Source organism: Neovison vison, chromosome 3, assembly GCF_020171115.1.
Source record: "Neovison vison isolate M4711 chromosome 3, ASM_NN_V1, whole genome shotgun sequence".
Lineage (NCBI taxonomy): Eukaryota > Metazoa > Chordata > Mammalia > Carnivora > Mustelidae > Neogale > Neogale vison.
This window is the reverse complement of record NC_058093.1, coordinates 115,299,525-115,323,469: the sequence shown is the minus strand read 5'-3', so window position 1 is coordinate 115,323,469 and position 23,945 is coordinate 115,299,525. Positions and strand designations below refer to the sequence as shown.

General features: G+C 42.7%; 1 protein-coding gene across 3 annotated transcripts in view; it reads left to right on the top strand.

The window, feature by feature from the left end:
* Nucleotides 1–20,555: 20,555 nt before the first annotated feature.
* Nucleotides 20,556–23,945, top strand: part of PLEKHB2 (pleckstrin homology domain containing B2) — a 50,869-nt gene continuing 47,479 nt past the window's right edge. For 2 of the 3 annotated variants that reach the window (XM_044242735.1, XM_044242734.1), the window contains exon 1: nt 20,556–20,676. The gene's annotated coding sequence lies outside the window, so the exon portion shown is untranslated. The remainder of the gene's footprint in view (nt 20,677–23,945) is intronic. The other variant, XM_044242736.1, reaches the window with a different exon arrangement.

Genomic DNA, 23,945 nt, shown 5'->3' with positions numbered 1-23,945 from the left:
TCGGTGCTAACAAACAGTACTCTCTGCAACAATGAAGATGCTCTCTATCTGTGCCTTCCAATATGGCAGCCACTAGCTAGAAGTTAACTACTGAGCACCCCAAAAACATGGCTAGTGAAGGATCTGATTTTTAAATTTTATCTGACTTTAACTTAATTTTTTAAAATTAATTTATTATGTAATCTCTACACCCTATGTGGGGCTTGAACTCATGACCCCGAAATCAAGAGTCAACTGAGCCTCAACCTAAATTAAATAGTCATATGTGCCGATGGACTACCATATGGACAGCAGTCTACAATACAGATGAGAGAAAACAAGGATAGAAAGGCACAGAAAGCAAGCAGGAGAATCAATTACATATCTTACCACAGAGTTAAGAACAAACAAACTGGGGAGGTGCCTAAGTGGCTCAGTCAGTAAAGGGTGTCTGCTTTGGGCTCTGGGCATGATCCCAGCATCCTGGGATTGAGCCCCATGTTGGGCTCCCTGCTCAGCAGGGAGCCTGCTTCTTCTTCTCCTCCCCACTCATGCTCTCCTCTATCTCTGACACTCCCTCTCTCCAATAAATAAGATCTTAAAAAAAAAAAAATAGAATAAACTGGGGGCACCTGGTGGCTCAGTCAGTTAAGCATCTGACCCTTAATCTCAGGGTCATGAGTTCAAGCACTGCATTAAAAAAAGAATAAACAAATTGGCAATTGCCAATCTCTATTACCCTGTACTTTTAACCTATTCTTGGTGGATCTCCAACAGAACTGCATAAGCCCTCATCTCTGTCGTTCAACTGTGATCTGCTGAGTAAGTATATAATTCTCAAAATTCTGTTTCTCTATTCTGTGCCAGAACCTAATTTTCTCAATTGAATTCAAGATAAGCAAAGCACTATGCAAAGGCCACAGAGAACACAAAAAGAGCAAGTCACAATCTTCTGAGTTTACAATCTAGAAAAGTGTTGTCCAATAGAACCTTCTGTGAAGATGAAAATGTATGATAACTGTACATGTAAAGTAGCCACTAATGGCTGGCTAGTGAACACCTCAAGTGTGGCTAGCACAACTAAGGAACTACATTTTAACTTAAACAGTCACAAGTAGGTGATAGAGATTATATTGGAGAACTCTGGCCTATAAGACAAAAGACATGAGGAGCACCTGGGTGGCTCAGTTACTAAGCTTCTGCTTTTGGCTCAGGTTATGGTCCCTGGATCCTAAGATCAAGCCCCGCATTGGGCTCCCTGCTCAGCGGGAGGACTGCTTCTATTCCCTCTGTAAGTACCAAAAAGGAATGAAATGTTCTGAAGGTTGAGAGAGCAAAAATTCAACAGGTGAGGGGAGGAATGGTCAGGAAAAACTTGATTATAGAAAGTAGTAGCTCTGAACAGGTATGATCCCAAAAAGCCACTGAAGAGAGAAAATGCAAGATGCACTTTAGGAATACTGGGCTATTGGGTTTGTAGAGAATTAACACAGATGATTATGAAAACACAGGTTAATTTCTTAGAACCATCATGTGTAGACCCTTAAATGTAGGGCTGAGCAGATGACATCTGGTAGGCAACAAAGCTCATGAGTAACCTGGTAGACTAACACAGGAGTTACCAGGTAACCTGGTAATTCTATTCCTTGGTATATACCTAAGAGAAATGAAAACATACATCGAAACAAAAATCTGTACACGAATTTTTATTATTCATACAGCCAAAAAATCGTAAACAACCAAATGAAGCACTGAACACAAGGCTCTCCTGCCGTAAGGATCTCAGTGTAAACCAATAATACAATTCCACTATACACTTGTCACTACAAAGTACATAGAACTGCCTATGGATTCTCAATACCATAAGTTTCAAACTACCCAGAAGTTTTATTTCCTAAAAGCATTTTTACCTCCCCAGAGGATAACGTTTCCTCAAGAGACCGAAAAATCTTTTTTTTTTTTGGAGATTTTTTTTAAATTTACTTATTTGACAGAGATCACAAGTAGGCAGAGAGGCAGGGGGTTGGAGGGGGTGGAAAGCAGGCTCCCTGCTGAGCTGAGAGTCAGATGCAGGGCTTGATCCCAGGACCCCGAGATCACGACCTGAGCCAAAGGCAGAGGCTCCAACCCACTGAGCCACCCAGGCACCCCAAGACCGAAAAATCTTAATGAACTGAAAATATTAGGCAAGAAAATATAAAAAGATTGATGAAAAATGTTGCGGGGTTCCCTCTCCTATCCAATAAAAGGGCTAGACTGAGCAATATAAAAACAGACTATGGGGGCACCTGGGTGGCTCAGTGGGTTGGGCCGCTGCCTTCGGCTTGGGTCGTGATCTTGGGGTCCTGGGATCGAGTTCCGCGTAGAGCTCTCTGCTCGGCGGGGAGCCTGCTTCCCCCTCTCTCTCTGCCTGCCTCTCTGTCTACTTGTGATCTCTCTCTCTCTCTCTCTGTCAAATAAATAAATAAATAAATAAAATCTTAAAAAAAAAAACAAAAACAAACAAAAAGTCTGTGAACTAATGTCCAAAAAAAAAAAAAAAAAAAAAAGCTTCTTAGGTTACTTGTTCAAATAATAAGGGGACGCCTGGGTGGCTCAGTTGGTTAAGCAGCTGCCTTCGGCTCAGGTCATGATCCCAGCGTCCTGGGATCGAGTCCCACATCGGGCTCCTTGCTTGGCAGGGAGCCTGCATCTCCCTCTGCCTCTGCCTGCCTCTCTGTCTGCCTGTGCTCTCTCTCTCTCTGACAAATAAATAAATAAATAAAATCTTTAAAATAAGAATAAGAATAAGAATACCCCAAGATTCTAAGCCTCAAGAGCAGAGAAAAATACTTTGTTCAGCTGTCTTTCTGTTTTTCACCAGTGCTAGGCACTCAGACAGCTTATATGTATCTTCTGAATGTTTTTGAAGAACTACGTGATAGAAATATAACTTTTCACAGCAATAAACATTAAGTTGAGCATGTGACTCTTCATCTCAGGATAGTTGAATTCAAGTCCCATATGGGTATAGAGCTTACTTTAAAAAAAAAAAAAAAATGAAGCTGAGACATTTATTTAAAATATAACTCAGGGGCACCTGGGTGGCTCAGTGGGTTAAAACCTCTGCCTTCCGCTCAGGTCATGATCTCAGGATCCTGGGATCAAGCCCCACATCCGGCTCTCTGCTCCGCGGGGAGCCTGCTTCCTCCTCTCTCTCTGCCTGCCTCTTTGCCTACTTGTGATCTCTGCCTGTCAAATAAATAAATATATCTTTAAAAAAATAATTAAATAAAAAAATAAAATATAACTCAGAATAGTTGAAACACCATATATTTATTGATTAGTGACTATGAAAGCAGAACCCACTGGCCAATCTTAACATTTCCAGAAATCAAACTATTTAACATTAAAAGCATGCTCATATGATAGAATTACTCTGCATCACCTAAGGTACTACTACAAAAACATTACAATATAAATCTAATGAATCCTACCTCGTGAATTTTTGGTAGACAAAAATTTCCTTTTAAATTACAGAACCTATACCTATAGGGGTGCCTGGGTGGCTCAGTCTAGTTTACAGAAAAAGAAGTTGGAGGAATAGGATGAATAACACCATGAAGCAATCAGACACAACCGAAAGATGGAGCATCTTAGAGGACAAGTAACCCAGTTTTTTTCAAACTGGTGGGGATGGGGGTGGTGGGAAGGCAGGGAGGGCAGTTCTAGATTAAAATAGATTTAGACATTAAAACCACTACGTAGTTTTGTTTGGATTTTGGTTTAGATTGAAAAAACTGTAAGAAGATATTTAAAGGATTTGGGGACACAAGTGAATATGGGCTAAATATCAAATGGTATTCATTTTGCTAGGTATGGTCATAGCATTTTGGTTACATACATAAAGACAAGATTTTTCAGAAGTACATGCTGAGGCATACAAGACAAAAAAAATGGCATGATGTCTCTAAGTATTCTTATAAAAAAGGAAAACTACAGTAAAATACTAATGACTGTTATGCTCAGGTATTGGGTTATGCCTGCATATGGTATTGTTACTCATTTCAAGTTTGCATAACAAAAAAATAAAGAAAAAACACATCATCATCATTCTGCCTCCTATCCTAGTGCCATTGGCAACCCAGAAACCAATTTTCCAGTCTGATTTACTGTGGACCAAAGACTCCAATTCCAACACTGGATCCAGAAGGTACCACTTTTTTTTTTTTTTTTAAAAACCTATGTGGAATGACTCAACTGTCAGAATACCTATGGGTGGTCTGACACCTGCACCAGGAAACCCAATCTCAGACTTACCTTTAAAAAAGATGACAGCAAAAATTTTTGAATTTGAAAATCCAATAATTATCAGAGATAAGATACATTTAAGACCCATCACTGTATTATTTTCTCTAGTTTCAAAAGATACCATGATCTAAAGAAAGTTCCCACACACAACAGAAATTATAAAACTTTGAAGTTCTTTTTAAATAGTATTTCATACCAACAAAACTAATTTCAAGAGGGTTAAATTTTATTTCTCTCAGAGACTAACATTAATAAAGATATACCCTTTAGCACAACACTGGAAATTCTCAGCAACGTCTGATATTATAAAGAAGAGCATATAAGATGACAAAGTTCTTCTCAACTCCCTCAAAGTCTCCCTTCACTATTGAGGTTTGCAACCTACTGGGAGAAATTCATGTATTTCTCACAGGACTGGTCAGACTCCAAAGACAGAGATGTAGAGTGGAAAGCAGACATGAAAAAAGTAACTATTACTTTATTACATTGGTGTACCACTATTCTTATAGGTGTTTCAACTGATATTGGAAAAGAAGCTGTTTAAGTGAGACAAGTTTGGTGGACAAAAATTTCCCTTTAAACTACAGAACCTATACCTATAAGGGTCCTGGGTGGCTCAGTCTGTTAAGACTCCAATTCTTTTTTTTTTTTTTTAAAGATTTTATTTATTTATTTGACAGAGAGAAATCACAAGTAGACGGAGAGGCAGGCAGAGAGAGAGAGAGGGAAGCAGGCTCCCTGCCGAGCAGAGAGCCCGATGCGGGACTCGATCCCAGGACCCTGAGATCATGACCTGAGCCGAAGGCAGCGGCTTAACCCACTGAGCCACCCAGGCGCCCCAAGACTCCAATTCTTGATTTCAGCTTGGGCCTTTACCTCAGGGTTGTAGGTTCAAGCCCCATGTTGGTCTCCACACTGGCTGCAGAGCCTACTTTAATTTTATTTATTTATTTGACAGAGAGAGATAAAGCACGAGCAGGCAAAGTAGCAGGCAGAGGGAGAAGCTCCCTACTGAGTAAGGAGCCTGACATCAGGCTCTATCCCAGGACCCTGGGACCATGACCTGAGCCAAAGGCAGTTGCTTAACCAACTGAGCTACCTAGGTGCCCCGTGGAGCCTACTTTAAATATATATATATATATATATATATATATATATATATATATTTTTTTTTTCTTTCTACAGAACCTATAAAAAGTTAAGATATTTAAAATGCACTTAAATTTCAGGCACCTGAGTGAGCATACTGAGTTAAGCATCTAAGCCCTGAATCAGACACTCTGCTCAGTGGGAAGCCTGCTTCTACTGCTCCCACTCCCCCTGCCCCCCCCTTGTGTTCCCTCTCTCTAATAAATAAATAAATAAAATCTTTTTAAAAAATCCACTTAAATTTTTTTTCAATTCTAATCCTCTACCTCTGTGGCATTATACTAATTTTCCTGGTGTTCAAAAATTCCAATGATTTTGGTATCACAATTCTAAACTCAAAATGAAAATGAGTTGAAAGGCAGGTGTAGAGCAGAATAATCAATATCCTAACAAATATATCATGGCCTGATAAAAGGGCAGGGGGCAATAATAGCAACAGCAGCAGATGGTGCTTCCTCCTGAGATGCAGGCACTTGCCTCACAGGCACAACCCTATCTTCCCACTATTTACAAGGACAGGAACCAGGAAGAGGGGATGCTGCTACCTGCTCAGCATTTCTAGAGACTGCTGCCCAAGAACACCAGGCAGAACGCACAGGCAGCCAGCTGTCTCCAACTCAGAAGGCCTTCGGAGACCTCTAACAATTCTCAGCTTCCATTTAGTCACAAACACAACTAAACATAAGAAACATGCAAACACCCCAACCAAAGTAAGCTAGCTTTATTAAGCTGAAGGAAAAACAAAAACAAAACAAACAAAAAAACCCTTCACAATATGCACACACTAGCTTTGGCATTAAAAAAGAGAACTTGAAGTTATCCAACTGGATGTCAGCAAAAATAGTACACTACTTTACTTAACAAATTTGCAAAGTGTGTCCCTATTATTGTCCACAGCAAAAACTTTTAAACTTTTTCATGTAATATTTGAGAAAATCTCAAATTACACAAGGATGACTTGAGAATTTAAGGTGTGGGAACAAGACAAAATTTTTCCTGCAGGCAAAAACTCTCCAAAATATTTTTATGTATGACTTGAGTGAAACATTAACTCATACAATCCATTACATGCATTTACATATATTATGAAAGAAAAATACCGTTTGTTGACAGGTTGCAAAAGTACACCTTCTTTTCAAAGTTAACCCAGATTGGGCCACGAAACGTCCTTTCTGAAGAAATCATTAAAAGCCTTTCAAGCTGGAGGGCGAACACTAAGCTTCTGGCAGGCAAATGGAATAATTTTCACTTCGTGGGCAAAGTGAATAGTTTACACATTCGAAATGATTACAACCATAAGAATCCTAAATCTAAGTTACAGAAAACAACACCCTGCTGCTTCTCATTTTTTCATACGTTTTCCTGACCGGATCTGAGTCGGACCCTAATAAGGCCAAGGGAACATTCTTATGCACTGACTCCACCTCTCACCGGCCACCTGGGCAGCACCCCCCTCCCCCGCCGCCCACACCGCACCTGCCCGTGCGCGAGTCCGCGCCCAGCTCCGCCTCCCTTGGGCTCCCAGCTGCCTGGTTTACCCGACCCGGCAAAGCACAGCCGAGGTTCGGCCCAGGGGCCAACAGGCCGTACCCGAACCCGGTGCCAGGCAACCCCTAGCCGCGGGCCCGACCTTGGCGCCTTGGCGCCGCCCCAGGCCGGCCGCACAAAGCGCCGCACTTCCGGCCGGGCAGCGCCGCCGCCCGAGCCAGCCGCCCCGGCTCGCGCGCAGCCGGGCGCCCGAGAGGGCGCCGCGTCGCCCCTCCGCCCCGCCCCCACCCGGGGGCGCCCGCCAGCCCGCACTCACCGTGCCGCGACGGCGGCGGCGGCGGGCTGGGCCTCAGTGACCAGCGCACGCCGGCCCGGGGCGGGCTCGGCGAGAGGCGAGCGCCGCAGAGGAGTGCTCCGATGCGGGGGCTGAGCCTCGAAGTCCCCGGTCGCCGCCGCCGCCTCCCGGGCCCGCGCTTCCAGTCGCCCTGCTTCGCCTGGCCCGCCTCTCCGCAGCCCGCGCTACCAGCCGACGCTGCGCAGCCAACGAGCCACCGACCTCACTTCCGCCTGGTGCGCGCCGCTGCGAGGGCGCGCTGGCACGTGACTGGAAGACTCCGTTCAGACTAGGGTAGTGGCGTGCGCGCTCCCGCCGGCGTCTAAGAGGCCCCCGGATGGAGAGTGTCTGGAGCCGGCTGGCGTGCGACCCAAGGCTGGTCTGTCTACCCTAGGGCACCGCGTGCGGGTGGGAGAGTAATCCGCGGCGGCGGCGCCCACGGGGACGTCCGTGTCCACTTTTCGGAATAGGTACTCAGATGGAGTTTTTTCTCACCCTGTTTTTGCCCTTCTAATGCAGCGTGGAAGGCACATATTGGAATATAGAGTTTTACTAAGATTTTTTTATGAGAAATATGTCTTCGATTTTGTATTAAAACAGCTACCGTACTGCAGGAACCTGTGTGTAAATGAAGACGCAAAGGTGCGGTGGGGGTGTGTGACCCGGTCCTAGCTGTGATGCTCGATGGTGACAACTGAGGGCAAGGCTCAGCACCCCTCAGCCAGGGCTAGTGTAGTGGCGGGCAGTCGAAGTGTTATCCCACCGAGTGGCACAGGGGTCCGGACTGGAATATTGCTGGGACACTCGCATGCCCCAGAGCACCAGGTAGAGGCTGCCAGCACCGACACTGCGCTCACTCTGCCAATCACTATTTCCAAAGCTCCGCATTCATTAGGTCATGTAATATACGTAATAAATCATTTTGCAAACGAGGGAATTAAGACGCAAGCTGATAAGCATTCAAGAACACGCTATTAGGAAACCCATTCAACATTCAAACCCCAGCATCTGGCTTCAGAGTGGTTTTTTTTTTTTAATTTATTTGACAAAGATCACAAGTAGGCAGAGAGGCGGGGTGGGGGGGAGGGGGGAGAGCAGGCTCCCCGCTGAACAGAGAGCCTGATGGAGGGCTCCATCCCACAACCCTGGGACCATGAGCTGAGCTGAAGGAAGAAGCTTAACCCACTGAGGCACCCAGGCGCCCCCAGAGTGCATGTTCTTAAAGGGAAGTCCTCGGATTTGGTTTTCCCAGAACAACCTTGTGTGACATTAGTAGGACCCACAGATTCCCTGCTTGAGCTGAGTCAGTCTGCCTTGAAAAGAGGTGGAGGAATCCTGTGATGCAGGCTGGGATGCGTCCTTCAGAAGGGTCTGGAGAAAGCAAGGGCCTGTACTCAGCAGAAAGAGCCCAGGCAGTTTACCTATGGAGAGACATTCAGTACATACAGCTTCTAAAGACTCTTTACCTGGCACATCTGCAAGAATTCAGTGTAGGTTAAAGAGGTTGCAAAGGACAATATTTCTGGCAAGGTGTAAATGTGGACTTTTCTTTTTCTTTTTCTTTTTTTTTTTTTTCAAGATTTATTTATTGGTGGGGGGGTGGGTAGGAGGGGCAGAGGGAGAGGAAGAAACATCCTCAAGTAGAGTCCCTGCTGAACTGAGCTGGATCCCAGAAAGCCCAGATCATGGCCTTAGCCCAAATCAAGAGTTGGCTGCTTAACTGACTGAGCCACCCAGGTGCTTCTGAAGATTTTATTTTTTAGTAATCTCTACACCCAACTTGGGGCTCAACTTACAACTCCAAGATTAAGAGTAGCATGCTCCACTAACTGAGCCCATCAGGAGCCCTAAATCTTGACAGTTTTAAATAAAATGATGTTACTCTTTAAAAATACCCATTAAGGGGTGCCTGGGTGGCTCAGTGGGTTAAAACCTTTGGCTCAGGTCATAATCCCAGGGTCCTGGGATCGAGTCCTACATCAGGCTCTCTACTCAGTGGGGAGCCTGCTTCCTCATCCCTCTCTGCCTGCCTCTCTGCTTACTTGTGATCTCTGTCTGTCAAATAAATAAATAAAATCTTAAAATAAAATAAAATACCCAGAATATAAACACTATAGCAATTCAATCCCCACCTTTTTCCATTTTAAAAATACATGAGTAAATTATGTAACAAAAAATTTAATTGTTCCATTTTCTCCTTGACTGCTTCTATTTCACTGCCCCCACAGAATTTTACCCTAATATACTTGTGTGTTGAGTGTCTTTTTTTTTTTAATCACTTTTATCTGTCAGGATAGCTAGGAAATGTTCTAGTAATAACAAACCCAAAATCTCGGTCTCTTCACACAACAGAATTTTATTTCCCACATATCCATCAGGTCAAAAACAGATGGAATTGTCTGAAAAACTACACAAACAAAATAATTCAGCAGCAAACTGGAAAAATGTACATATATATGTGTATATACATATATATGAAAAAAATATATATATAGCTATCATGCATCTAGTTAACAACCAGTTGGAAAATATAATGAAATTATGCAAAAGATCAATATTATACAAGGAATATATAAATATAACAATGTAATAACTAGCAATAAACTTTTATAAGAATTTAACAAGATCTATGTGAATAAAACTTTAAATAATCCCTGAATGGCACAAAACACTTAAACACATGGTGAAAAACATCATGTTCTTGAATGAGTAGATTTAACATCAAAAAGATGTCAATGCTTCCTAAATTAATTTATAAATTTAAATAAAATTCCTATGAAACACCCAACAATTATTTTTAACTAGATGAACTGATTCTGATTTACATATGGGAAAAAATCAGAAAGAATCGAAAGAATTGGCCAGGAAAACTTTGAAAACAAAGAGTTATAGGGTGGTGGCTGGCTACTAGATAAGAAAACATATTTGAAAGCCTCAGTGGGGTGCTTGGGTGGCTCAGTTGGTTAAGCATCTGCCACCATTCAGCTGAGGTCCTGATCCTTGGACTCTGAAATAGAGCCCTGAGTCCTCTCTGCTCAGTGGGGAGTCTGCTTCTCCTTCTCCCTCTACCCTTTGACCCCTGCTCTTGCTCTGGCTATCTTTCTCTTTCTCTCTCAAATAAATAAAATCTTAAAAAAAAAAAAAAAAGCCCCAATAAGGAGCATTTGGGTGGCTCAGTCGGTTAAACATCTGCTTTTGGCTCAGGTTGTGATCCCAGGGTCCTGGGATTGAGCCCTGCATCAGGCTCCCCACTCAGCGGGGAGTCTGCATCTTCCTCTTTCCTTCCCTCTACCCTGCTCATATGCTCTCTCTCTCAAATAAATAAATAAAAACTTAAAAAAAAAATAAAGCCTCAATTAAATAAAGCAGTGTGTCTCTGATACATGAATAGACAGACCAATGAAAACAGAAAATTCAGAAATACACCCAAATAATTTTGGGAAATCACCAAGGAAAAGATGGATAATTCAATAAATGGCATTAGGACAAAAATATAGCCATCTGAAAAAATATAAAGTTGGTTCCATACCTTACATCATACCATACCTTACATCATACCAGAGTGAAATCCAAATCAAAAAAAGATACGAATGTATAACAGTGGAATCATAAAAGGACAAGAAGAAAACATGAGGAAAATTCTTTTCAATTTTGGGGTAAAGAAGGTCTTTTTAAAAAATATTTATTTATTTATTTAAGAGAGAGCAAGAACTAGCAAGTTTGAGCAGGGGAGAGGGGCAGAGGGAGAAGCCGACTCCCTGCTGAGCAGAGAGCTTGATGTTGGGTTCAATTCCAGGACACCAGGATCATGATCTGAATGGAAGGCAGACACTTAACTGACTAAGTCACCCAGGTGACCTAAAGAAGGCCTTTCTAACTCCTGCTCAAAATCCAGAAGCCATGACAATGAAAAATGTTAGTTTGGCAAAAATCACCATGAACATATGCAAAAGACAGATATTAACAAGGAATAAATAGTTCCAACACATGTGATAGACAAAAGGCTAATAGAATAAAGGAATTTTAGAAGTTAGTATAAAGTACTACAAACCAATAAAGAACAATGAGGAAAGGGGCCCCTGGGTGGCTCAGTCAGTTAAGCGGCTGCCTTCAGCTCAGCTCATGATCCCAGCATCCTCGCTCGCTCGGATCGAGCCCTGCCTCAGTCTCCTTGCTCAGCCAAGAGCCTGCTTCTCCCTCTCCCTCTGCCACTCCCTTCCTTGTGTGCTCTTTCTCTCTGTCAAATAAATTAAGAAAATCTTCGGAAAAAAAACAAACAAACAATGAGGAGAGTTCACAGAAAAAAAAGTAAATGGCTCTTAATCATATAAAAAATTCAATCTTACTCATTAAGAGAAAAATGCAAGTTAAAACTCTTTGATATAGCATTTCCCTCCTATTTGATTGGCAAACATCAAAGAAATTGATAATACACTCTGCTGATGTAGTGTGGAGAAGCAGGCACATTGCTGTACTGGAGAAGGGACTATTTGATGATGCATCATGACAAGTATACACAAAACATTTGACCCAACAATTCCACCTCTGGGAATGTGTCTAGAGAGATGTTCTCTGGCATATAAAATGAAGTAGGTACAAGCTTACTTATTGCAACATTGTGAGTAGCAAAATATTGGAAACAACACTGGTTGGGCTGGCAGAAAAAATGTCTACTTAAGATGGTGAAAGTCCCCGCCACAAAACCTGAGCTCCGACAGGAGAACAAAGACCCAAGCAGGAATCTTACCCTCCCGCCCCAGGATCCCGTTGACCAATGGGACACTGACAAGCCGGAATCTGAGACCCCCCACCCCCACCCCGGGCTCCAGTGGACCAATGGGACCCCGACCAGCAGGAGAAATATCCAAATAAGGGAAACTTGCCAAAAGACCCCTGAACTCCCTTGGAGGCCCCTTAAAAGCCCCCTTCTCCCTGCTTTGGGTACGACTTCTGCCACTCTGCTTTCCAGGGTCCCCGAACCTCGCCGGAGGGTGCCCACCTCCTCCCAGCGCAACTTTCCTAGCTCCCCTTCTCCTGAGCCCTGAAACTTTGCCGGAGAGTGTTTTTAATAAATCTTGCCTTGCACCCACTTTGCCTGGTGTTGTGTTTATCTCCCTGGAAAAACTTTCCAACCCTAGTGTCCATCAATAGGGGACTGTTTACTGACCGGATGGTTCATTCATACAATAAATTACTCTCTAACTGAATAAACAAATAAGCAACCTTTCTGTATACTGAAATGGGAATATCATCAAGGGCAACTGGTAAGTGAACAAAGGATAGAACTGTTCTTATAGGCTAAATTGTGTTCCCCCACCTTTAATTCATATGTGGAAGCCCTAACCCCCAGTACCTCAGAATCTGTATTTGCAGATAGGGCCTTTAAAAGAATACTTAGGTTAAAATGAGGTCAGTGGGGTGGGCCCTAATCCAATCTGATTTATGTCTTTATAAGAAGAAGATGGGATTAGAACACAAACAACACAGATTACTGGAAAGCCATGTGAGGACACAATGAGAAGGTGGTCATCCACAAGCCATGAAGAAAGACATCTGCAGGAGAATCTAACCCTGCTGGCATCATGATCTTGGACTTCCAGCCTCCAAAACTGGGAGAACATAAATTTTTGTTGTCTAAGCTGTTTTGTCTGAGGTATTTGTTATGGCAGTGCTAGTCAACTAATACAACTGTGTTAAAGTACATTGTATAAAAAGGGTAAATGAAAAGATATATTAGTATTTGCTTGTGTATAAATACAGATATAATTTCTGGGGTGCCTGGGTGGTACAGTTGGTTAAGCATCAGACTCTTGGTTTTGGTTCAGGGAATGATCTCAGTGTCCTGGGATTGAGCCCTCATCAGGCTCCAAGTGTGGTGTAAGACTCTCTCTCCCTCTCTCTCTGCCCTTCCTGCTTGTGCGCTCTCTCAAAAATAAGTAAATAAAATCTTGAAAAAAATACATAATTAACTTCTAAAATCCAAGAAACTAATAGTTCTGATTACCTGTAATGAGGCCAGGGACAGAGTGGGTCCTGAACAAATGTGGGAGGGGTGAGAAGAATAATTTTCAAGGTTTCTTTTTCTTTTGAAATACATGAATGTGTTACATATTCTAAAATTAAATTATAAAAAATAAAAATCTAATATATATAGGGATACATTATCCCTATATATATTAGGAATGTAAATGGTATAATATTTTGGGAAAGGGTCTGGTTGTTTCTTAAAAAATTAAACACACACCTATCCTGCCATCTAATAAATTGCTGGTATCTGCCAAAGAGAGATGAAAACATACATCCATGCAAAAGAATTGTACACAAATGTTTATAGCAGTTTTATTGATAATAGCCAAAACTTGAAGAAGAGTGCAGACATATATCATCAGGAGAATAGCTGAACAAGTTCAGTAGGGTGCCTGGGGTCTGTTTACAATGACCTGCACTGGCTCCTGAAAACCAAAGGATACATTTTCAGGAATTTGGCAAGCACAGTCATTATTAACAGTTATAGAGATTTAATATTAAAAACAAAAGAAATAAATATTCAAAAACTTATCCTTTCCTAATTCTTGTATTTTATTTTTGCCTTTGCCCTGAGGCTCTTTGCCACTATTAGACCAGCCTGGTGGAAATGTTTTATAACACTAGGGGTGGGGGTAGGGTGAGAGGGAGAAGCAGACTCCTTGCTGAGCAGGGAGCCCAACACAGGGCTCATCCGAGGACCCTGGGACCATGACCTGAGCTGAAGGCAGACACTTAACCCACTGAGCAACCCAAGCACCCCTAATTTCTATTTCTTATACACCTGATATATATCCTTGTAAACTACATTTGGCTGACATTTCTGTATACTATGGGATTTTTGCATCAAAGAATCACTGACTTAAAGAGTATGAACTTAAACTTCTTGATAGTATCAAATTTAACTCTGGAAGGGTTACACACCAATCTACATTTGCACAAATACTGTATACCACTGACTGTCTCATCAACTCCTTATATTGAGCATTTCATTGAAAACCTTTTAAAATGTGATCACTAAAAAAAGATTTCATTTAATTTGCATTTGTTAGATTACAGGTAAAGTTCATCTAAAAATGTTTGTTGCAGGGCACTGAATGGCTCAGTTGGTTAAACAACCAACTCTTGATTTCTACTCAGGTCATGATCTCAGGGTCCTGAAATTGAGCTCTATGTCTGCGTCTGTGTCAGGCTCTGCCCCAGATAGACATGGAACATGCTTAAGATTCTCTCTCATGGGGTTCCTGGGTGGCTCAGTGGGTTAAAGCCTCTGCCTTTGGCTCAGGTCACAGTCCCAGGGTCCTGGGATCGAGCCCCCCTCGGGCTCTCTGCTCATTGGGGAGCCTGCTTCCTCCTCTCTTTCTGCCTGCTTCTCTGCCTACTTGTCATCTTTTTCAAATGAACAAATAAATAAAATCTTAAAAAGAAAAAGATTCTCCCTCCCTCTGCCCCTCTCTAGCATTCTCATTTTCTCTCTCTAAAAAAAAAGAAAAAAAATTCTTGTTACATTTGCTCTTTCCTTATGTGAATGATTTACTCATATACTTTTTTGCCTGTTTTTATACTGGAGTCTTAGCGTTTTTCTTGTCAATCTATTCAAATTCCTTTTACATGAAAATTGAAGGGTTATTAGGAAAACAGCACCATTTTCTGTTCACTGTCTAGCTGGTTGCAAAGTTATTGAGAATACAAAATTTTTGGTTTGGTTGTGGTTTAGCACATAGGATTGAACATAGATAGGGATCTACTTCCCTTCCCTTCCAGACCCTATTTAGGTAAAAGAAAAAGTATTTTTAGTTTTTGTTATTACTTATTTTTTTAAGTAGGCTCCATGTCCAGCATAGAGTCCAGTGTGGGACTCCAACTTATGATCAAGACCTGAGCTGAGATCAAGAGTCAGGTGTTCAATGGACTGAGCCACCCAGACACCACCCCCCAAACACCCAAGTTTTTTAAAAGAATGAATCCTGAATAGTCCTGGAAAACAAGGTAAGGGGATTATTAGTTAACAAGACATTTAGAGACAGTTGAGCATGACAGAAAGGAGTTGGGGTTGGAGCCTTATGACTCAAGATGGCAGACCAAGAACACACTTTGACTTTCTATTCTCTCCTTAGACTTCTATGAAACAGTAGGTGTTTAAAAATAATAAGAGACGCAGCAATAACCAAGTAGTAGAAGTTGTGGCGGGTGGGAGAGCAGAGGGACTCACTTTTATGTGGACAATTAAAGAGGCAGAGAAGGTGTGAGGTGAGGGAGGGGAAGGGTGTTTAGAAATAGGCCTGTAAACAAGGACAGTGACAGCAAGGCTGAATGTGCCACATCTGTGCCCCATCTCTCTTCTTCATTCTTGTGTTCATGGACAGTTTCATGTTTATAGTGGGTGAAAACACAACTGTTCGCCTCAAAAGAAATGGGCTCAACTATCTGAAGAAAGTTAACACTTTTCAGTAGGTGTTGAGGGAAAAATAAAGTCAAATTCAAACATGCAAAAAATGTTTATTTTGTACCCAATAAAATTTCAGAATTTCCTTCCAGGAAGAGCTAAGGTGCAGCAAGCAGAGTAGAAGAGCTTCCTAGTCCTGGACTAGATTTGGTTTTGACTTAGGATTCTCATTCCAGATCATAGGGTACGGCATGGAGAGGCATGACATAGTATTTCATATCTTATTAATTTTTTTTAAATTTTATTTATTTTAAATGATTTTTATTTTTTATTATGTTATGTTAGTCACCATACAGTTTTAAACGATTTTTAAAAGATTTATTTATTTATTTGAGAGAGTGAGAGCATGAGCAGGGGGGAGTGGGGAGGGGCAGAAGTGGGGGGAAAGAAAGAAGTGCGAGGGAGAAGCAGACTCCCTGCTGACTCTGGGATCACAGCCTGAGCTGGATGCAGAAGCTTAACCAACCAGCCTGAGCTGGAGGCAGAAGCTTAACCACCCAGGCACCCCTATTTATTTATTTTAGTAATTTCTACACTCAGTATGGGGCTTGAACTCACAGCCATGAGATCACAAGTCACATGCTCTACTGATTGAGCCAGCCAAGGACCCGATGTCTTATTTAGATTTTCTTTTTCAAGAATACTGGTGGAATTTTGATCGGAATGGCATTAAAAGTATAGATTGCTTTAGGCAGTAGAGACATTTTAACAATGTTTATTCTTACGATCCAAGAGCATGGAATGGTTTTCCATCTTTTTGTGTCTTCTTCGATTTCCTTCATGAGTGCTCTGTAGTTCCTCAAGTACAGATCCTTTACCTCTTTGGTTAGGTTTATTCCCAGGTATCTTACGGGTCTCGGTGCTATAGTAAATGGAATCGATTCTTTAATTTCCCTTTCTGTATTTTCATTGTTAGTGTGTAAGAAAGCCACTGATTTCTGCACATTGACTTTGTATCCTGCCACGTTGCTGAATTGCTGTATGAGTTCTAGTAGTTTGGGGGTGGAGTCTTTTGGGTTTTCCGTATAAAGAATCATGTCATCTGCGAAGAGAGAGAGTTTGACTTCTTCATTGCCAATTTGGATACCTTTTATTTCTCTTTGTTGTCTGATTGCTGTTGCTAGGACTTCTAATACTATGTTGAACAAGAGTGGTGAAAGTGGGCATCCTTGTCTTGTTCCTGATCTCAAAGGGAAGGCTGCAAGCTTTCTGCATCAATTGAGAGGACCATGTGGTTCTTCTCTCTTCTCATACCACAAAAACCTTACACTTCCTTTTTTCAGTTTCAGTACTTATATTTGGGGCAAAAAAGGGAGCAGGGCTAATTAGCATAACATTTTATTTGATTGAGTTGAGGACCACAAATTCTATGGAGCCATGGAGCCAGGGGACTGATGAATGCAGAGTGCCAGTGTAGCTCTTTGAAACCCCATTTCAGTACTAGACCAGAGGCTACATACTCAGTATTGGCAGATATGGGGCTGGAAATTAGGTGTTCTTAGCTGCAGTTGGCCTTCTTCTTCCTGTACTTTTGTTATCAGCAAACTTGGACAGCAAGCCAATTTACTGGTGATTGCTCCTTGTGAGAGTGTCCTGAAACCTTTCTCTGATCCACTGGTGATTTGTGAGCATGTCAGAACACTCCAGAGAATTTCACTTACCTCTATTTATGGAATCCGAGGAGTCCAATTTGATTAGGATCTGAGTGTTGCTGTTCTTCATATCACCAGGACTGGCACACTATGATTTTTCAATTGATATTTATTGAATTGTGTTTTTAACTATGCACAAGGTATGGTGCTGGTGAGTTCTTATGAGCTTTGCCACATAAGGTGAAATAGTGTATTAATAGCCTAAGAGAACTATTTTGACCTGAATTCACATTAAAGAGATTGGAGAATTAAAAAAAAAAAAAAGAAAGAAAAGAAAGCCAATATTGCTAAACCAGAAAATTTACTAGGAGATATTTCCTGCTCCAGGTCCTGGATCACCTACATAAGCCAAACTAGATTCAAATATTACTTTTTTCTGGGGCACCTGGGTGGCTCAACTAGTTAAGTGGCCAACTCTTGATCTCAGCTCAGGTCTTGATCTCAGAGTTGTGAGTTTGAGCCTTGTGTTGGGCTCCATGCTGGGCGTGATGCCTACTAAAAAAAATTATATACACACACACACACATATATTTACACACATGTATTACTTTTTTCCTCTTGTCTAAATGATTTTATTTTACGTATTTTTTAAGAAAAAAATTTTATTTATTTATTTATTTATTTATTTTACAGAGAGAGAGATAGAGATAGATCACAAGTAGGCAGAGAGGGAGGCAGAGAGAGAGGGGGAAGCAGGCTCCCTGTGAGCAAAGAGCCCAATGCGGGGCTCAGTCCCAGGACCCTGAGATCATGAGTGGTAGGCAGGGGCTTAACCCACTGAGCCATCCAGGTGCCCTTATCTAAATGATTTTAAATTAAGTGTTAAGTGATTAATTGAGGAAAATCTGGAAAATACAGCAAAGAATGAGGAAGAAATAAGTCATCCATAGATCCATCACTTAAAGACAATGTGTGTATTTTGAACACTCCAAATCCAAACCTTGCAAGATACCAAACTAACACAGAAGATAGGGTTAGCTTTATTGCTTTACTGAGAGAGGGTCAGGAACTTCAGTGATGTCACCCAGTTTGCTCAAGCTCATCCTCATCAAGTGGGAACCAGGAAAAATTCTAGATGATTCCAAACTCTGTTGTTGACTAAGTCATGCTACTTTGCAAAAGATTAGATTGGAAGGCATCACAGTATTCCCCATCTTGAATTTCTCCTCAGAGAGCAGCTGGGTTAAGACAGGAGCTCTTGCCATCAGAGTTTGGAGTTTTAAAGACCATTAACTGTAGGCCTTCCCAAAGGGGTGTGTGTGTGTGTGTGCATGCGCACACACACGCACGTGTGTTTAAAGAGCGAGAGAAAGTTTATAGGTAGATGTTAAAAATGAGAAAGCAGTCCCCAAATGGAGTCACTTGTGCTAAATTCTACACTAGCAAAAAAAGATTTAATACCTAATCTAATTGTAGTTTCAACCTCCCAGGAATAATATGGAATTGTCTGGTAAGCATAAATGAGATAATCCTCTTGATAGACCCATTTTGATCTCTTTGAGGAAGGTAACCTTGCTTGAAACAATGCATTCTTTGCTGACAATTTTCTTTTCCTATCCTTCTTCCACCTTTAAAAACCTTTCCTTTTCTATAGCTCATTGGAGCTCCTTTCTGTTTGCTAGATATGATGCTGCCCGATTCATGAATCGTTAAATAAAATCAATTTGATCTTTAAATTTACTCAATTGAATGTTTGCTATTTATCACAGAAAAACAAATCTTAAGTGTATAGCTCAATAAATGTTTACAAAATTCACCTTTGAGGAGGAGGGTGGTGGGAAATTCCCTCAGGCTACTTCCCAGGAAGGGTCCCTACCTTGAGCCCAGAGGCACCACAGGGGCTTAAAGCCATCTTAAAAGTTTAGCAGTAAAGATCACTAACATTTCTCTATTTCCCACCATTATCTTCTTTATTTTAAAAATAAACTTTTTATTTTATTTTGGAATAATTTTATTTTATTTTTTAAAAGATACGTATTTATTTATTTACTCGAGACAGGGAGCAGGAGAGAAAGAAGCAGGCTTCTCGATGAGTAGGGAACCCAGTGCAGGGCTCCATCCCAGGACCCTGGATCAGGACTTGAGTGGAAGGCAGACGTTTAACTGACTGAGCCACCTAGATGCTCCTGGAATAATTTTAAATTTGCAGAAAAGTTAGTATACTCTTCACTCAGTTTCAGATAAAGTTCACATCTTACATAATCATGGTGCAATTATCAAAACTAAAAATTACAAGTAATTGTTATTATTCAAAATCAAGCATTTGGAATTTACCAGTTTTTTCCAGGATTCCACCCTGGATCCCCCATTGCATCTGACAGTTTCTCAGTCTTTCCTTGTATTTCATGACCTTTAAAGTTTTTGAGGAGTACTGGTGAGGTAGTTTGTTGAACATGCATGAATTAGGAGTTGTCTGATGTTTTTGTCATGGTTAGATTGGGACTGTAGTTTTTTTGGGAGGAAGGCCAAAGGAAAAGTGACCTTTTCATCACACCATGTCAAAGGTAAATACTATCAACATGACTTACCATGGCTGATGTCAATCTTTATCACATGGTTGAGTAGTGTTTCTCAGGTTTCTCCACTGTAAAGTTATTTTCTTCCCTCTCTTTGAGAGGAAGCAATTATGCAGATTCAGAGATGTGTGGGTGGAGGTTTATACTCCCTCTGGATTAGGTATGATTTATTAGAATTCTTCTATTAAAAATAAACTTCTCTCTTCATTAATTTAACCATTTACTTTCAAAAGAATGGACTCTGTTATATTTGTTTTATACTGTTATAACCCAATACTACATAATTTATTTTGGTTCTCAAGTTGTTCCAGATTTGACCATGGGGAGCTTTTTCAGGTTTATTCCTGTGTCCTTTGACATGCTCCATGATTTTATTTTTTGAGCATTTCTTACTTCTGGCGATACATCAAGCTCCCGGGTCAGGTAGAGCTTTCGCTGCCATAGTTCTAGAGCCACTCATTTCCCTAAGCAGCCCTGGCTCCTTTTATTGGAGGATGGCAATTGGACAAAGACCAGGGCGCAAACAACTTTTTCAGTTGAAAATTAAACCTCCACTTAAGCAAAGTTGAGGATGCCTCAGGATCCTCCCCTCCCTCCTATGACGACCCAGGCTCGGTCACTGCCTCCGCGACTATTCCGGGCACGCCCCGCGCGGCCGGACGCATGCGCGCGGGGAGGTGTGACGTTGGACAGCGGCCCGGATGTAGGCGTGAGGCAGTCGGACCCCAGGAACCCCAGTGGCGTCCTTGCGGTCACGCGCCCTGCTTCGGTGCTCCGCGGCGGCTGGAGAGTTCGCAGGTAAATGTGTTCATCCGGTCCAGGCGACTCCAGGGCCCCTTCTTTTCCCTACCGCCCAGAGTTGGTTCCTCTGGAGCCTTTCCCTAGAGTCGCCCAACCTGTCACCACTCGGAGACGATCCCTTCTCGACTCGCGGTCCCGCACGTCTTCGGCGTCGGTCCCTTAGAGCCTTGGTGAGAAAGTCGTCCCTCTCCGCGCGTCCTCCCCACCCCGGGTGTAGGTCCCTGCAGAACTTCTCGTACAGCCGCCCAGCCCCGCACCCCTCGGAGAGGACCCCACCTTACACCCAGCGGCCCGCCCCTCCCCGGCGTAGATCCCAGCCTCCTCTAGCGGCGTTCCCTCGGCGCGCGTCTGAGGCGACCCCCCAGTTCCCCCGGACCCACCTCCTTTCTTCCCTTCCTGGTGTTGGCCCCACCAGAGTCTCCTCTGGAGCGGTGCCGCTCCGCGTGCCCTCTTCTTCCCCCGTGTCGACTCCTCCAGAACCTTCCTTAGAGCCGCCCATCACGTCCCCCTCGGAGCGGACCCCCTCGGCTTCGGCCAGGCTAGAGCTACGCAGCTCCAAGCCGCTCGGGAGGCACTGTCCTCGGCCCTTGGTGCCGTCGTGCCCTCCCCTGTAGAGCCGCCCAGCCCCGCACCGCTCCAAGAGCACCCCCTCCTCCCGGTAAGCGTCCCTCCTTTTCCGGGCCCCTGTGGCGCCTCCTCCAGCGCCACCCACTCGGCGCCCCTCTGAGGAGATCCCCGACCCACGCCCCTTCTCCCCTCTCTGGTGTCGGCCTCTCCAGAGCTTCCCCTTGCGCTGCCCAGTCCTGCCCGAGCTCTCCTGCTGCTGTCCCCGTTCCCTCAGGTGCTCCCCGCGGGCCCGCCACCTTTCCGCCGGCCCGGGTCTCTCAGAGCGTAGTTTCAGCCTTGCCCGCACCGAGATAGCACTCTTCTTAGGAACAGAGCAGCATTGAAGCCGAGGACTCGCGGGTGCGACTGGCCCCCACTTCCTTTCACTTATTCCTGGCTTTGTAGTGGTTGGTGGTTAGTCTTAGGACTTTTGGTTGCACATTACCTTTTTTCACGTTTGATCTTTTCACTCAGCCAGATCGGGAACTCCGGAGCGCAGGGTTTTTATTTTGTGTGGGCAGAGAGTTTTTTGTTTTTATCTCAAATGTAAAGTATTTACGTAGAAGAGGCTTCGTGAAAATGAAGGAATAGTAAGTTCCTGTTTTTCAGGGCGTGTGGAGGGTATGCGGTGTAATGGTCATACTGTCAAGAAATCTAGAGGAACGTGGTTAATTCCCAACGCCATTGACTCCTGGCCCCCGAGAATCTTTTTTTTTTAAACCTCTTCTGACTATGACAGGGTGGAGTCACTGACAGAGGCTGGAGTATTTATAAGGAAAGGGGGGAAAGTTCCTGGGTCTCTTGGTCTTTGAGGAAGCTATAGCCAGTGCAGGAAATGAGTTGTCTGAAGTCACAAGGGGAATTAGGACCCTAGCGAGGACTGTCAGCTGCTTATTGTGGCCGTCATTATTTGTCGAACAGATCAATGAGCAAAATATATGTGATTGTGCAGCCGGGCTGTCTTAAGGGCCAGCCTATACGTGGCAATGAGAATGCCTGGGGTTTATTTTTCGCATTAGTGATTTCAAAACTTGACTCCCCTGCCCCTCCCCAACATACTGATCTCTGAGGGCAGGAATGATTCATATGATTCATGATTCATAATGCTTCAGGATGGTCCTGGCGGACAACTTAGTGTTCAGTAAATGCTTACTAAAGGAAGCTGCAGAAAAGAACTCAGAACCTGACAGAGGTTCTTCACTAGCATGTTTTTAATTGTGTTGGCATATTCTGTAGGTAAAATTCCTAATAATCTCAAGGACTGAATTTATGAAACTTGTACATCATTCTATAGGATGAAGAACAGATAACACTCTGTGTGATAGTCATATTACTTCTCTGCAAGATAGAGTGTTCTTTTCTGATTGCCTCTAGAAACTTTTCTGTGCTTCCCAGCTTGCCACTCTACATAAATATTTGGGTTCTTTCTCCTTAACTCTGCCTTTTTTTTCTTTCCAGATGTCTAAAGAAATTAAAAATTATTAGTGTCTGTAACTATGAAAAACTTCAGAGAATAAAATAAACATGTTACAAAATGAGGGTTAGTTGTGTTTCATTGGTTGTATGTTTGCTTCTGAATTTGATGGTGAGGATAGAAAGTTGAGCTTTCTTGCCTGTCCAGCATGTCTCTCCTTTGATGAGTGCTATATTAGGCTTGTTATTGAGAAGTGGTTGCTACGTGGTAATGGTCAGTGCTATATATGAACTAAATGATGATGGATCATCCAGTTTTTGTTCCCTGTATTTAGAGGCACTTGGGAATTCTTGTTGCCTTTACAATATCGTTCTTTTTTTTTTTAAGATTTTATTTAAACATTTATACATTGCGAGAGTGCATGTGTGTGTGTGTGCGTGTGTGTGTGCGTGTGTGCGTGTGTGCACGCACACACGCACACACACAGTGAGGAAGGCAGAAGAAGATTATCTTCATGAAGACTTTGTGCTAAGTGCAGAGCCAGGGCAGGGCTCAGTCTCACACCCCATGAGATCATGACCTTAGCCAAAACCAAGTTATCCAGGCACCCCTAAAGATTTTATTTTTAAATAATCTCTACACTCAATGTGGGGCACAAACTCACAACCCTGAGATCAAGAGTGGCATGTTCTACTGATGAAGCCAGCCAGGTGCCCCTGCATTATCATTTTTGAAGAACAGAGTTTTCCTTCCTTTGATAAGGTAGTCACTTTTACAGTTAAAGTACAGAGAGGGCTAGCTAGAGGAACAAGTGTATTGTGAGTGAGTCAGTTGTAGACAGCCTTGAATTGCACTTCTTAGAACAAGATAGTAATGTAATTATAGCTGTTCTCTCTTTTGGAGTGCCTCATATGGGGCTCTTTGGGCATATTATCTCAGTTAATTGTCACATTAACCTCATGAGATAACTAGTAATGTCCTGTCATATAGGTAAGAAAGTGAGGTTTGGGAGGTTTGCTTTTGTCCTCATAGTCATAGCAGTTCGTAAGAGGTAGAGCTCAGAACTGCCAGATTCCAAAGGGAATATTCTTTCTACCTGTTAAAATTGATGTCTTTTGGATTCAGTGTTTTGTTTTGTTTTTAAAGGTTTTATTTTAGAGAGTGCGTGTGCACTCACGAAGTGGGGATAGGGGGATAGGGAGAGGGATAGGGAGAAGGAATCTGAAGCAGACTGTATGCTGAGTGC